The sequence below is a fragment of the Chelon labrosus genome (assembly GCF_963514085.1).
Source record: "Chelon labrosus genome assembly, chromosome: 11".
Taxonomy (NCBI): Eukaryota; Metazoa; Chordata; class Actinopteri; order Mugiliformes; family Mugilidae; genus Chelon; species Chelon labrosus.
Genome location: NC_140344.1, coordinates 27,658,621 through 27,672,803, shown reverse-complemented (window position 1 = coordinate 27,672,803; position 14,183 = coordinate 27,658,621). Strand labels below are relative to the sequence as shown.

At 42.0% G+C, this 14,183-nt stretch overlaps 1 protein-coding gene across 1 annotated transcript in view; it reads left to right on the top strand.

Annotated features, from left to right (window-relative positions):
• The first annotated feature begins 3,646 nt into the window (after positions 1-3,646).
• Positions 3,647-14,183, top strand: part of ppfibp2b (PPFIA binding protein 2b) — a 91,117-nt gene continuing 80,580 nt past the window's right edge. The window contains 1 exon segment of the mRNA XM_084554940.1: positions 3,647-3,971. The gene's annotated coding sequence lies outside the window, so the exon portion shown is untranslated.

Genomic DNA, 14,183 nt, shown 5'->3' with positions numbered 1-14,183 from the left:
TCGGTGACCCAGTTTCTCTTCACCGTCATGCCTGTCGGACCACTAACCTAGTTTTTCGACCAATGGCGTGCGAGCTACTGTCGTAGGTGTCCCCGCGGCCAATCGGCTGCGAGTTCAGGCCGGGGGAAGATGATTGACGTGCGCTTGGACCAATCAGAGCGGGAGTCGAGCGGAATGCAGAGGCCAGTTGTGTGTGTGTGTGTGTGTGTGTGTGTGGAGTCATTATCAGTGGGTAGGTTTACAACACGAGCTGGCCCTGTGCCTGTAACTGATTTATGCTACGTTTAAATACGCTTTAATGTTATTTATTCACTTATTTATGTTACATAAAAATAAAAAAATGAAAAATGAACACAATAAAATGAATGTGTTTTACATGTTTAGCCTCTAAGCTCTCAGGGTTTCCCCATTAATTAATTAGACACATGAGAATCAAGTAGTGAGCTTTAAAAATTGATTTTTATTACTTTTATATTTTATTTTCTGAGGCACCCAATAATAAAAATAACTTAAATATTCTTCCTTGTCTGGGTTTAGTTTTATAGTACACGGTGACGCCCTCTGCTGGTCTTATTTATGTCTTTAATATTAAAAAATGAGAGTGAAATTTAGCATTTTGCATCTTTAGGGGCACATTCTCACTTCATTTGAGTCTAGAAAGACATTAACTGTACCTGAATATTCACAGGAATTCAGCACCTCCCCAAGAATAACTGGACTTATTTTAGTTTTGCTTTTTTTTTTTTTGTCGTATTCTCAAGCACCTAATTAATTAAGTTTGGGCCCCACATGCAAGATTACTGCTTCACAGGCAACATTAAACTCAGAGGAGTTTAATTTGTCAAGTCTGGTTGTGCCGTTGTGTGTTGTAAAGGAACAGATCTGAATATTTGGGGGGTGCTCTGTCGTCGCTGGATGCGTCACAGCAGGAGGTGACGGAGAGTGATGCTACCAGTTCTGTGCACAGCTGGATTCCAGATAATGAAAGAGAGTAGAAGAGCTGCTAATTTCCTAAAAAAAAAGAGGCTTTTTAAGGATCATTATCTCGCTCATGCTTTTGTCTTTTTTTGTGTGTGTGTGTGTGTGTGTGTGTGTGACAATCACCAGGTTAGTTTTCTTGTTGTGCTATTGCACCGCTGCTGCATGTTGAAGTAATTTAGAACATTTAAATCACTGATAATAAACTGTATGAGTAACAGGACATATAATCAGTATATATCATTATATGATATGTTTTTACTGTGTGTTATCAGTGTTTTATTGCGTTACATTAACACACTTTGACTACAGCCTGTGCATTGATCAGAAGAAATGATTGCTCTGTTTTGTTGCTGTTAGGTCTGCTATCAGTTTTATGTAGTTATATTTTTGTTTTTATGTTAATGTTGTGTTCTCTATAACATTGTTAAAGTTAATATTGTTAAGGTGGAGCGTTCCCAAGCCCATGTGGGTTTTCTGAATCTCCCTGCACTGCTTATCATATTTTTATGTTTGCCTTTTTTTTTTATTTGAATTTGAATTAGTAGAAGGTCCCGGGTTCTAATCCATCATGGCCGACTGGTTCCTTTCTGTGTGGAGTTTACATGTTCTCCCTGTGTCTGCGTGGGTTCTCTCCAGGTTCTCCAGCTTCCTCCCACCGTCCAAAGACATGCTGGTTAGGTTCATTGGTGATTCTAAACTGGCCGTAGGTGTGAGTGTCTCTCTGTGTTAGCCCTGTGATAGACTGGAGACCTGTCCAGGGTGGACCCCGCCTGTTGCCCAATGACAGCTGGGATAGGCTCCAGCCGACCCCGCGAATCTTAACAGGAACAAGAAATGAATGAATTTGAATTAGTCTTTGAATTGTGAAAAAGTATAATAATAAATAAAAGCTATATTCAGTTATTACTTAATTGTCCACCTCCTGGCTCCTTTTTTGCACAGGCTATGCACGATATGTACACTTTATTTTTTATTGAAAACCATAATTTTTTTAATATATTCTTTGTATATTGTATTTATTTTATATATATTTTTTTGTTCTTTTGTCTTGTATGAACTGCTGAACTTGATTTGATAAATGTGGCATGATTAGTTTAGATCTCGATTCAAATTGTTCAACAACAACAACAAAAAAATAGTTTTGAAAATGCAATGTCTGCAGGAAGGTTGCTTTTTCCTTTTTGTACTTAAATACAAAATGTGCATCTGCATACTGTGGCTGATTTAGAAAATAATGTTCAATTAAGTAGTACTCTCTACATTAAATATTATTGACATATTTACATATATGAGGCTAATTACAGTCTGATGTAAAGACTATTCCTGTTGGAATTGTAGTAGACTGCAGTTTCGTGTATTGTGCCACTAGATGGCAATGTTGAGTCATAATAAAAGTTTTAATCCCACGTTGTTTGTTATTTGTGTATAAAAGCATTAAATTATCAACTAGAAAACATATAAATTAAAACTTACTGTCTTGGCCTCTTGGAAATATTCCAGACTAATATAAATATTCTTAAAAGCAAGGATTCGTTTCACCTGAGGCATTTATTAAAGTGTATATTAGCTGCAAATTAACATCTCTATTATTAACATAATATAATATATATTGCTTAAGGGTAACGAACTTTATTTTAATTTTTTTTTTTTCCATCTGAGGTGTACCTGAGGTCTTATGAACATAGTTAAAATAATTCAAAAAATTATTCAGATTACTTCCAACTTGTTGTTTGCTGTCTTCAGGTACTGTCGGGGATATATTTTAACAAAGACTTTGCAAATACTTCTAAGGGTTGTCTGTGTATCCAAAATGATATGTGGGTCCCTGTGACTCCATATATATCAATAGTATATAAAAATATTACTAGTACTGTCCACTAAATTAACAAACAATCAAGAATAATAATACGTTCAATGATATTTTTTTCTGGTATCCCTAAATGAACTATCTTTCTTTTTCTTTTGTGGTCTTGTGAGGGTATGTAAAGGAAATAAACAGCTTTTAAATTCAAACAATTGAGGGAATTATTCAGATATTAATTCATACTGCTAGTATGCTGCCTTCAAGTACTGTCGAAAATATTTCAATAAAGACTTTGCAAATGTTTTTAAAGGTTTGTCTGTGTTTCCTAATTGCTATGTGGGTGCACAGCACTTAATACATCTATAAAATAAAATAAATCACAAGTAGAAGTAGTAATGTTTTATCTGTGGCCATCTTTCATTTTCTTTTGAGGTCTTGTGAATTATCTGGATTACTTCCTACTAGTTGTTTGCTGCCTTCAGGTACTATCGGACATATTTTAATAAAGAGTTAACAAACATTTATAAGGTTTATCTGTGTCAAACTTTTTTAATTTAAATATAGATAATACGTCCTACTGCTAGTTTGCTGCCTTTGGGTACTGTCGGATATATTTTAAATTAGATTTAATAAAGACTGCAAATGTTTTAAAGGTTTTCTGTGGTCTGCTATGTGGGTCAAGATCCACGAACAAAATATAAATCCACATCACTTATTTAACTATTTACAGAATTTATAGAAAACCTGTCATTATTATTATTATTAGTAGTAGTAGTAGTATTAGTAGTAGTGGTAATAGTAGTGGTAATAGTAGTTATTATCATCACTGAGTACCATGTAGGACATAGTCGCTCCAGAAAGGAAGCGACACACGATCGCACGCGTTCCGAGGAGCCCGTGAATGCGTCGTGGCTATCACATGGCAGGTGAGACAGTTGAGGCAGCTCCGGCTTCAGTCACACCGCAGACAGTGGAGCAGAGAGAGGCGGCTGCACAGGTCACCACACCTGGCCCCACGATCACTGCTTTATAGACACAGAGATACAGACATATATAAACATATATGAGTGTATGTATGAGGGACAGAGGGTCATGTGCGCGCTCGTTTCACCTCCGGGAGTCTCCCACAAACGCAGCTGAAGGATTTTTGTTTCGCTGAAGCTTCAGAGGAGTCGCACCGCACATCGTGAGTAAAAAATGACAGCGAGGAGGTGATTGGTGAAGTAGTTTCCGCCTCTGTTTGGCTCCACTAGTTGGTAAAAATGTCATTTAAATAGGAATATATGTGTGTTAATGTACATTTAAAGGGAACTGGTGCGTTTAAGGAACTTGTTTGGCTTCAGAAAATGCTTAAAATACCAAAAAAATAATGTTTTCTTCTTCTTTTCTTTCCTAAAAGTGAGTTTGAATTTTAAAAAATATACCTTCACTGTTTATTATAGGGACTAGATACTTTTTAGAGACTGTCTTAGAGGCAGATTATTCCTCTGTTGTGAGTTTATTCATCTCTACAGTCACCCTTATCTGTAGTGTTTCATCAGAGGAGCCTCATCGTGGAATATTTACTCGTGTTTTTTTCATGACAACAAATTTATCCAAGTTCTGTTTTCCAGGAGAGACAACATGGCACTTTTTTTCTTCTTTACTGTGACACTGGTGTTTTCTCTCCACGCTCGCTCAGTCATGCACTGTCAGCTGGCAGCTATTAAATGATGTTTAGTTGCACTGACACATGCTGTGTAATTGCAGATCATCAATTTCTGACAGCAGGAGTAAAGCAGGGAGGGGAGGGGAGGGGAAAATGGGATGGGGGTGAGGGGGTGGGGGGTGGTGATGCTGACATACTAATAGCAGAATATCGAGGCCGATGTGTGGCTCCCCTCCGCTGAAGCATCTGCTGCATCTATGGTAGACGTGAACACGCACATGCACGGACATCACAGACCTTCTGCAGAGAGAGAGAGAGACAGAGTGAGGGCCCTAGGAGCCTCCTGCCAGTGAATGCATCAGACCCCGGCGCCTCTTTTCTATTGCAAATCTCCTCTAAAAAGGGAGAGAGTTGAAAGGCATCGTCGCCACTCGTGACAGCGGCTCCGGCTGGCACTTGGGGGGTGGCATCAGCACTCGGGGGAACAGAGGGAATAAAAACAGGAGCTATTGTGAAGTGGCAGTTGATGAAAGCCTTAAAATTTGATAAGGAAATGACACTCATAGAAGCGCCGCGTTTTGACAGGACCATTAGCTCTACTTGTGGAGTAGTAGGGTTTTCAGAGCTTGCTCATCAGTTTTGGAGCAGACGACGATGGCACTCATCCCCGTGATCAAAGCCGCTCGTGTAATTCCCAGAACGGTTCCTCTTTTCTTTTTTGTTGTTGTTCTCTGCAGCCGTGTAGGTTCAGATGACTGCTCTGTCGCCTTAAACCGCTGCTTGCTGGAGGTAATCCAGCGGTCCTGGAGATGCAGAAGAAGAAGAAGAAGAAGAAGAAGAAGAAAGGGAGATGATAAGAAGAAGAAGATGGGGGGAGATATAGGCGAGATGTGAGAGGAAAAGAAGTTGTGAGATCAGGAAGTTAGGCTGCTCATCTACAAGGAAGAATCCTGGAGGGAGAGGAGGGAGTTTATTAGAGGACAGATGCTGCACATGTCACAATATAAACACATTCATAAGCAAAAACCTATAAGTTAGTGCTTCTTGACTCGTTTCCATGAGTAGAAAGCAGAACAGAGAGAAAAGTAAAAATAAATGATGAGCTTTTTAAGCATTTCTTTGCTTATTTTGCAGTCCGTGCAAGCACGCGAAGGGATGAGTCAAAGGTTTAAATGTGCGATGAAAGAAACTGCAGTGTTGGTGGAAATGCTTGATAATGCGTTAAAAATAAATAAATATGCAAATGTTAATGTGCATCACAGCAGAGTGTGTCGCGGTGGAAGTTTGCAAGCAGCTTTAATCCCCTCCTGCAGCGTAAGTCGCTGTGCAGCGTGAGAAGACAGAAAACATCAAGTAGAGATTTAAAATGAGTCATGGGAAGAATTTGGCTTTGTTTGCGGGGGGGGCGTTTAACATATAGTAACTTATAGCAATAGTAGAAACGGTGTTATATCAATTATATCAAGATTTTAAAGGTGTCCTCACAGGTTGCCAGCTAGCTAACCTCCTTGCCGCTATTTGAATTAGCTGGGAGTCTGGTGGAGTCAGGCCAAGATGGCGACGGGCAGAGACCCCACTCCTTTGGGTGATGCCTATCTTCATATGCAGTCCAGCTTGTAACTAGGGATGCCCCTGAATCCGATCACTGGCACCCCCACCCCATAGCAATGACACTCCTTGATGGCAGCAGCCATCCCCAGCAGGATGCAGCCTGACACAGACACACACACAAAAACACTTTAAGAACAACTAAAAAAAAAAACCATGAAGAACAGCACAAGGTGTTGACCTGGCCTCCAAATTCACTAGATCCCAAACTGATCAAGTATCTGTGGGATGATCCACAGAGGCCCCTCCCCTCAAAGGCCCCCCCACTAACAACATCCTGTTACCAGACACCACAGGACACCCTCAGAAGGCCCATGTCCATTCTCTGGTGAGTCACCACAAGGGAGACCTGCACAATGTTAGGAAGGTGGTCATAATGTTAAGCCTGATCAGAACATATAAATATTATATATCCACACAGAGTATTACATATTATAAAGATAGATGAATGTGTTGAAGAGTTTGAGTTGTTACAGCCCTAAGTTTTTGTTTCCCCTGAGACTCAAAACTCTGTTGATCACTGACTGCCTAGTTTTGTTGCTTAGTTACTGTTGTTAACACCAATACCTGAGATTTTTAACTGGCTGCTTGGTCATAAACTATAGCCAGTCCATCAACTGCTGCTGTTTGAGAGGAAGTTTCTTTAAATTTGACTTGACCTGCCTTGAGTTTGTCCATGTCTCCTTTTGAACTGAAGTCGTATGAACGCGTCCAATTTGACGTTTCTATCAGTGTGTTTGTAGTATTCCTATTGTTCAGAGAGACCTGCATGAGCTCAGAGCTTTGGTGAAGTTAAATGAAGGCAAAGAAAAGATGGATGGATGTCAGACAATGTCTTATGGAAAGACAAATAAAAGAAATGTGATGTTTGTTAACTTACATCTGCACTCGGCCTCATTGATTCACAGTCCCCTGTGTAATTTAACTGAACTGGAAAAGAAAGATGGGAAATTAGCCTTGTTATTAAGAAACAAGTGGAGGATAAAAGCCATTTGATTGTGCGTCCATCGGCTCTGCTCTCAGAAAAGTTCATTCGTCTCTGCGTTGGCTGGAAAGACAGCACAAATAACACGTGCGTGAAAATACCCACCCAGATATGAACACACACACACACCAACGATTCTGCCCTGAAATCTGAGCATGTGAGCATCGGCGTCTCTGGGTTTGACTTGTCGGAAGCGATCTCAAACCAGCCAGCTGATGGGCAGAGGAGAGGAGAGAGGAGGTGAAAGAACGACGTTGATTTAAGGGATGGATGGAAGCGCAGGACTCGGGAGACTGGAAAACATGGATGCACAGTTTGGAGATGTGATGCTGGATTATTAGTGACAGGTATGAGGTCGGTGGACATGTTGACATGTTGCAGGAGTTACAGCGCGTCACTAAAAATGATGATTTATGCGTTTTTGATGTGAGAATATCTGGGAAAATGAGCCGGTTATTTAACAGCTTCACACTAGTTGTTGCTTCATCTACCAGTTGCATGAATGATTTGAAACAGAAACTTTCTCAGTCATGTTTACAGTGCTCTAAACAACTGGATAAATGAAATGATTAATCTTGTCAGACACAGGAAATGTCATATAATTAAAAGTTCAACATGAGGATTTTATGAATCCATATTACAGCTTTCAAATCAAGATCGATTTGAATCGGAAAAATGAATTTATTTACTTGTGTGTTGGAATTTGGTTGTGTTGCCTTGGGGTCCTGCCGCTGGGGTTTCTTTCACTTTCTGTAGGTAGCTTGATGTTTTTTCCTGTTGCATTCACGCAGACCCTGTCTCTGTCGCTTTGCATAGCGTAGTTTAGCCCGACTGAATCCTAACCTCCAAACGTTCTCCGGTGTTTGCAGGTTTGGTTTCTAAGGTAGGGACACACCAAACCATCAAAGAACTAGCGACAACGTAGGCTGACTGTAAGCCGCATTTGCTGAGAGACTAGGAAGCTAGGAGGAGCTAGTATTAGCTGGGGGGCTAGGAAGCTAGGAGGAGCTACTATTAGCTGGGAGGCTAGGAAGCTAGGAGGAGCTACTAGTAGCTCGGAGGCTAGGAAGCTAGTAGGAGCTACTAGTAGCTGGGAGGCTAGGAAGCTAGGAGGAGCTAGTATTAGCTGGGAGGCTAGGAAGCTAGGAGGAGCTCCTGTTAGCTGGGAGGCTAAGAACGTAGGAAAAGCTACTATTAGCTGGGAGACAAGGGAGCTAGGAAGAGCTACTGTTAGCTGAGAGACAAGGGAGCTAGGAAGAGCAACTGTTAGATAAGAGACAAGGGAGCTAGGAAGAGCAACTGTTAGATGAGAGACAAGGAAGCTAGGAAGAGCTACTAGTAGCTGGGAGGCTAGGAAGCTAGGAGGAGCCAGTATTAGCTGGGAGGCTAGGATGATGATCTCTAGATGATCATGAAAGTATTTGCAGATTTGAATGTTCAACTAGTGACAATGGTGTGGAACACAACGGAAAAACTAGGGTCATAGGTGCTCATTGACAGCCCAATGCCTGGCCGTTCATTTTTGTTAGTTACCGCCCATACCACCTGTTTGCAAACTTGTTCCTTAACTGCACCCTAACATAATAAAAGCAGCGGAAAAGAAGAGATAGAAGAGATCCTGTTTTATTGAGGTAAATGAAGACAGTGGTGGGTGTTAGTTGCCCTTAAAGTTTCCTAGTGAGTGGATCATCATCAATTTGCTGACAATCCGCTTCATGTAAAGGTTCTTACAAGACCAGTAATCCCTCCAAGAGACTGGACCAAGGTCAATATTTGAACTGGATTTGATTTCAGTGTATTATTTGTCTCCACTCTGCCCTCAGTCGCAAGAATGTTAGATAGATATTGTGTATGCAGCTCAGGCTGGTATCTGAGCTCGACTGCAAGATAGCTTTGTGTGCTTTATTACAGGAAATTGTCCACCACCGTTTTTTTATTGAAGCCAGAGAGATATTCCCGAGAATTCAGTAGCGCTAAACTAATGAAAGCACGCGCATAAAGACCAAATTAGCAACCATTTTCTAAAAGGTTTTCTAATGGTTCTGTTTGGTTTTCTAAAGCATGGAGATTACTGCTTCACTGATGAGGCAAAATTTATGAATTAGGATGTAAGACTGGGTTGCTTTTCTGGTTTAAATGAAGCTCACGGATGTAGTCAGACAGTTAATTCACATTCCCCCTCCCTCGAGTCAAAATGGAAATGGAAATCAAACAAGCAATTTGTTAGTTCCCTCCAAACAGGAGGAGTATTAGTTTCCTGTCTGGGTGGGTATATCTGCTGTATATGTGGAGGGTTTTGGCCAAACTGAAATGACGTGATGTTCTGCGTCAGTCTGTGCACCTGCTTTGTGAGGACATTCACCTGGCAGCCCGTGCTTATGTGACTGTAACGTTATCCTGAAACGTGAGCCGTCTCTGCTCTTGTCCCGGTGGCTTGTTAGCAGGTTGTGACTCGGTAACCCAAGTCAGCTGTAGCCAAGCCGACGGCCTCTGAAGTGTCACGGCTCCGCATGCCTGACGGTCACTGTGACGATCAACCATTTCCTACCACCCTTGTGTTTAGTTTTTTTTTTTTTTCCTAATTTGTTCAATTAGTGGAAAATCTTGAGGCTATTAAGGAGGCCAGTTGACTGCACTCATGACGCTGGGTGGCCAGAATCCTTGAGCTACCAACAGCTGAAAGAGCGAGATGGTCTCAAGTGGTTTGCAGCGACAGGAGTTTTTCTTGGAGAATTTTCTTGAATGTCACCACCTTACCTTGCATTTTAACATAACTGGAACAGAAGACACTTTATCAGATTTTGAAGAGATCAGACCGATGATGACAAAAGTGCTCTTTTAGGAAACTCTGCATTGGCACAAAGTTATCTCTGTTTGAGCTCGAAGTAGCATTTGCTTGGGTTGTCATGAATTGTGCTACTCTAATCTTGAAGCCCGACCAACTTCCCTCGTAATTTCAGTGGCAGAAAGTTAATCTGGAGTCTCTCTGTTGGGATCTAATAATGATCTGCCGGGTCGATCAAATCATTTGGTGCAAGACTTTGTGTGGTGACGGATAGCAGAGTAACAGTAGTCATTCACGTAATCTGAGCAATGTGGAGTTGAATGATGATTAGTTGTAGTACTATCCAGTGGAGTGTCTCAGTTGAAACGAGAGTCTGGCTACGCTAGGCTAGTGCTACTCAGATTGTGAAAACTGTAGTACAGTGTTTACTGTGGCAAACGGACTAGCTCTGGGATAAAAAACCAGATCGTATCATCAGGATTGCAGATTGAAATGAACGCTCTGTTGGATTTTTAAATGCATGCCAAGTGGAAGCTCTTTAGTGATCCCTAGACTTCACTTCTAGCACCACCACTAGTATGCTGATGTTTTAGGCTAATTGCAATGGGCTGTTGACTCCAATGCTAAACAAACCGCTACTTATTTACGTGCTATAAAACCAAAGCTAAATATACTGTGTTTACTACCGTTATAACCGCCAGATAGAGAGTTTGCATGGATATAAGTGTGTACACACACATCTGTCAACAACCTCAGACAGAGGCTTGTGAGCCAGTTCCTCCCATCATGCTTTGCTGCATCCTCTCATCAGCTTCAACACGTGGCAGAATGAGTCCACTATCTTAACTGCCCAGTTCATTACTCACAGCGACTTCCAATGGCTTTTTTTCCCTGCTCCCAGTCTAAGCTCTGATTGGTTCGTCCCAGCCGCCACACAAGATCGTGGCCGTCTTTTAATGTGTACGTATTAAGTGGCGTTGACGTGTTGTTTTTACACTACTGGCTTGCTGACACTGGTCTTTGAGCAGCTCCGGGCTGGTGTCTACGCCCCGAGGCCATGTCAGGGCTTCAGGACGAGCCAGGAAATAGAGTCTGCATTGGCTTCGGAAAGACACAACTCTGTTCAGATCTACTTCCTGTTCCATGTGTTGCTCTGGATCCAGCAGTTAAAGAAACAGGACATTTAAGAATTGTATGTTGTTACTATGATGAGGCTAATGAAGACAACCAAACTGTGAAAATAAACTTTGCAAAACAGAGGACCACACATTTGACTTTGATTCAAAGTTCAGAAAACCTCCTGATGTTTTATCTTCAGTCTTTAAGGGCAAGCATGAGTAGACTTCTCCACATCAGCGCTCTTATATAATGATCTGTTTTATAGCTGCTTGTATTGTTAATGTGTTCTCTCATTGTGCGTTTTGGAAGCTGTTTCTGAACTAACAATCTAAAAGCAATAAAAATGTTTCTACAAACAGTGTAGTGTAATGCCAGAAATGAGGAGAGCCCAGAAATGATCCAGCAGTTAAAATTGCAAACTGAGAATGCAGCTGTAAACCTCAGCAGGTCCTGCAACCCTGTACAACTAGTCTGACCTCTGTCAGCAGCGTTCGAGCCTGAAAGTCCAAGACATCACTGTGATTAGTTGATCAGCTTCGAGCATGAGAAGAGAAAACAAAAAACGAAGACAAAACAACAAAGTTCTAAGGTCACACATCTCTAATAGTAGCTCTTCCTAGCTTCCTAGAGTCTCAGCTAAAGGTAGGTCCTCATAGCGTCCTAGTCTCCCAGCTAATATTAGCACTTCTTGGCTTCCTATCCTCCCAGCTAATAGTAGCTCCTTCTAGCTTCAATCTAATGGTCGCTCTTCCCAGCTTCCAGGCCTCCCAGCTAGTAGTAGCTCCTTCTAGATTCCAGACCTTCCAGGAACTAGTAGCTCTTCCTGTTGCCTCTTTTGAATGATGCATTTTCCTCTCACTCGGGTGCAGAATATTTGTACCTGCTGTCCGTTAGCTGTAATCTTCGTGGGGTGTTCAAGTGCAACCTTTTGGTCCAGACACAGGCAGCGAGACATGACGTCACAGTCGGCCTTCATTGCCAGTGGTTCTTTGGTGTCGGTTTAGTGTGTTGGGACCTCAGAAACCAAACTAGTGGACCCTGGAGGTCAGAATTTAGTCGGGCTGAACTACTATACGCAAAGCGAGTCGGTGTGAACGCGGCAAGACGTCAAACTAGCTACAGAGGTGACGTCAACATTTAACTGATTCGGTCCATTAAACGAAAACAGACAGTTCGGTTTGTAAGTGGTTTTAAAAGCCTCCAAGTAACAAACTGTTTTACATTAGGTTGAAAGCAGTGGGTGTGGTGTTGTATCTCACAGTGAGTGAGTAAAGATTTAATTGTCCAAAGCTGCTGTTGTTAGCTTGTTAGCCAGAGGAGAATTACGCGACTAATTAAGAGGCATGAATGAGAAGCCACTGAACACACCCGTGCAAAAATTGTTGCTAAGTGACTTTTAGGAGGCTAACAAACTTGTTGAACGGCAATGCCAGCTAGTTTACTGTAAATTTGTGATTTAGTCCATGGGTACACATGCAACTGTGGATCAGCAGTTTCCCTTCCTGCAGTGATGCAAATGATTCTGAAGCGCAGGTCAGTTACTTGGTTATTTAAAGATAACTGTTTGGCCGTTGTTCCGTTGCTATTTGCATACTCAGCGGTGGTAGCCTGGACAAACCTGATGTGACTCGTCTGACCCTCTTAAGGCTTCGACCCCAACTTGGTTTAAAAAGACATAAAAATACCTGTAGTTCCAGTTTCTTGCAGCAGCTGCAGTAGAAAATGCAGATTTGTCTTAGAATACGGAACATAAATAGCTAGACATGAACTAGAAATCATGTCAGAATCAGAATCAGCTTTATTGGCCAAGTACACTATATTACCAAAAGTATTCGCTCACCCATTCAAATGATCAGAATCAGGTGTTCTAATCACTTGGCCTGGCCCCAGGTGTATAAATTCAAGCACTCAGGCATGCAGACTGTGAAACAAGACTTTTGTGAAAGAATGGGCCGCTCTCAGGAGCTCAGTGAATTCCAGCGTGGAACTGTCATAGGATGCCACTTGTGCAACAAATCCAGTCGTGAAATTTCCTCGCTCCTAAATATTCCACAGTCAACTGTCAGCTCTATTATAACAAAATGGAAGAGTTTGGGAAAAACAGCAACTCAGCCACGAAGTGGTAGGCCACGTAAAGTGACGGAGAGGGGTCAGCGGATGCTGAAGCGCATAGTGCAAAGAGGTCGCCGACTTTCTGCACAGTCAATTGCTACAGAGCTACAAACTTCATGTGACCTTCAGATTAGCCCAAGTACAGTACGCAGAGAGCTTCATGGAATGGGTTTCCATGGCCGAGCAGCTGCAGCCAAGCCACACATCACCAAGTGCAATGCAAGGCGTCGGATGCAATGGTGTAAAGCACGCCGCCACTGGCCTCTAGAGCAGTGGAGACGCGTTCTCTGGAGTGATGAATCACGCTTTACCATCTGGCAATCTGATGGACGAGTCTGGGTTTGGAGGTTGCCAGGAGAACGGTACATTTCAGATTGCATTGTGCCAACTGTGAAATTTGGTGGAGGAGGAATTATGGTATGGGGTTGTTTTTCAGGAGCTGGGCTTGGCCCCTTAGTTCCAGTGAAAGGAACATTGAATGCTTCAGGATACCAAAACATTTTGGACAATTCCATGCTCCCAACCTTTTGGGAACAGTTTGGAGCGGGCCCCTTCCTCTTCCAACATGACTGTGCACCAGTGCACAAAGCAAGGTCCATAAAGACGTGGATGACAGAGTCTGGTGTGGATGAACTTGACTGGCCTGCACAGAGTCCTGACCTGAACCCGATAGAACACCTTTGGGATGAATTAGAGCGGAGACTGAGAGCCAGGCCTTCTCGACCAACATCAGTGTGTGACCTCACCAATGCGCTTTTGGAAGAATGGTCAAAAATTCCTATAAACACTCTCCTCAACCTTGTGGACAGTCTTCCCAGAAGAGTTGAAGCTGTAATAGCTGCAAAAGGTGGACCGACATCATATTGAATTCTATGAGTTAGGAATGGGATGGCACTTCAGTTCATAGAATGAGTAAAGGCAGGTGAGCGAATACTTTTGGTAATATAGTGTATGTGTGCACATACAAGGACTTTGACTCTGGGAACTTTTGCTCTATTGTACAAAAAACCACTGAACTTAAATAAGCGTAAAAAATAAATCTCGATCTGAATAAATCTCAATCTGGACAACCTACATACAACCTACCTTGAATTTATTAGCTGTTTCTTCACAGACTAACATCCAAAAACTCTGAAAACAA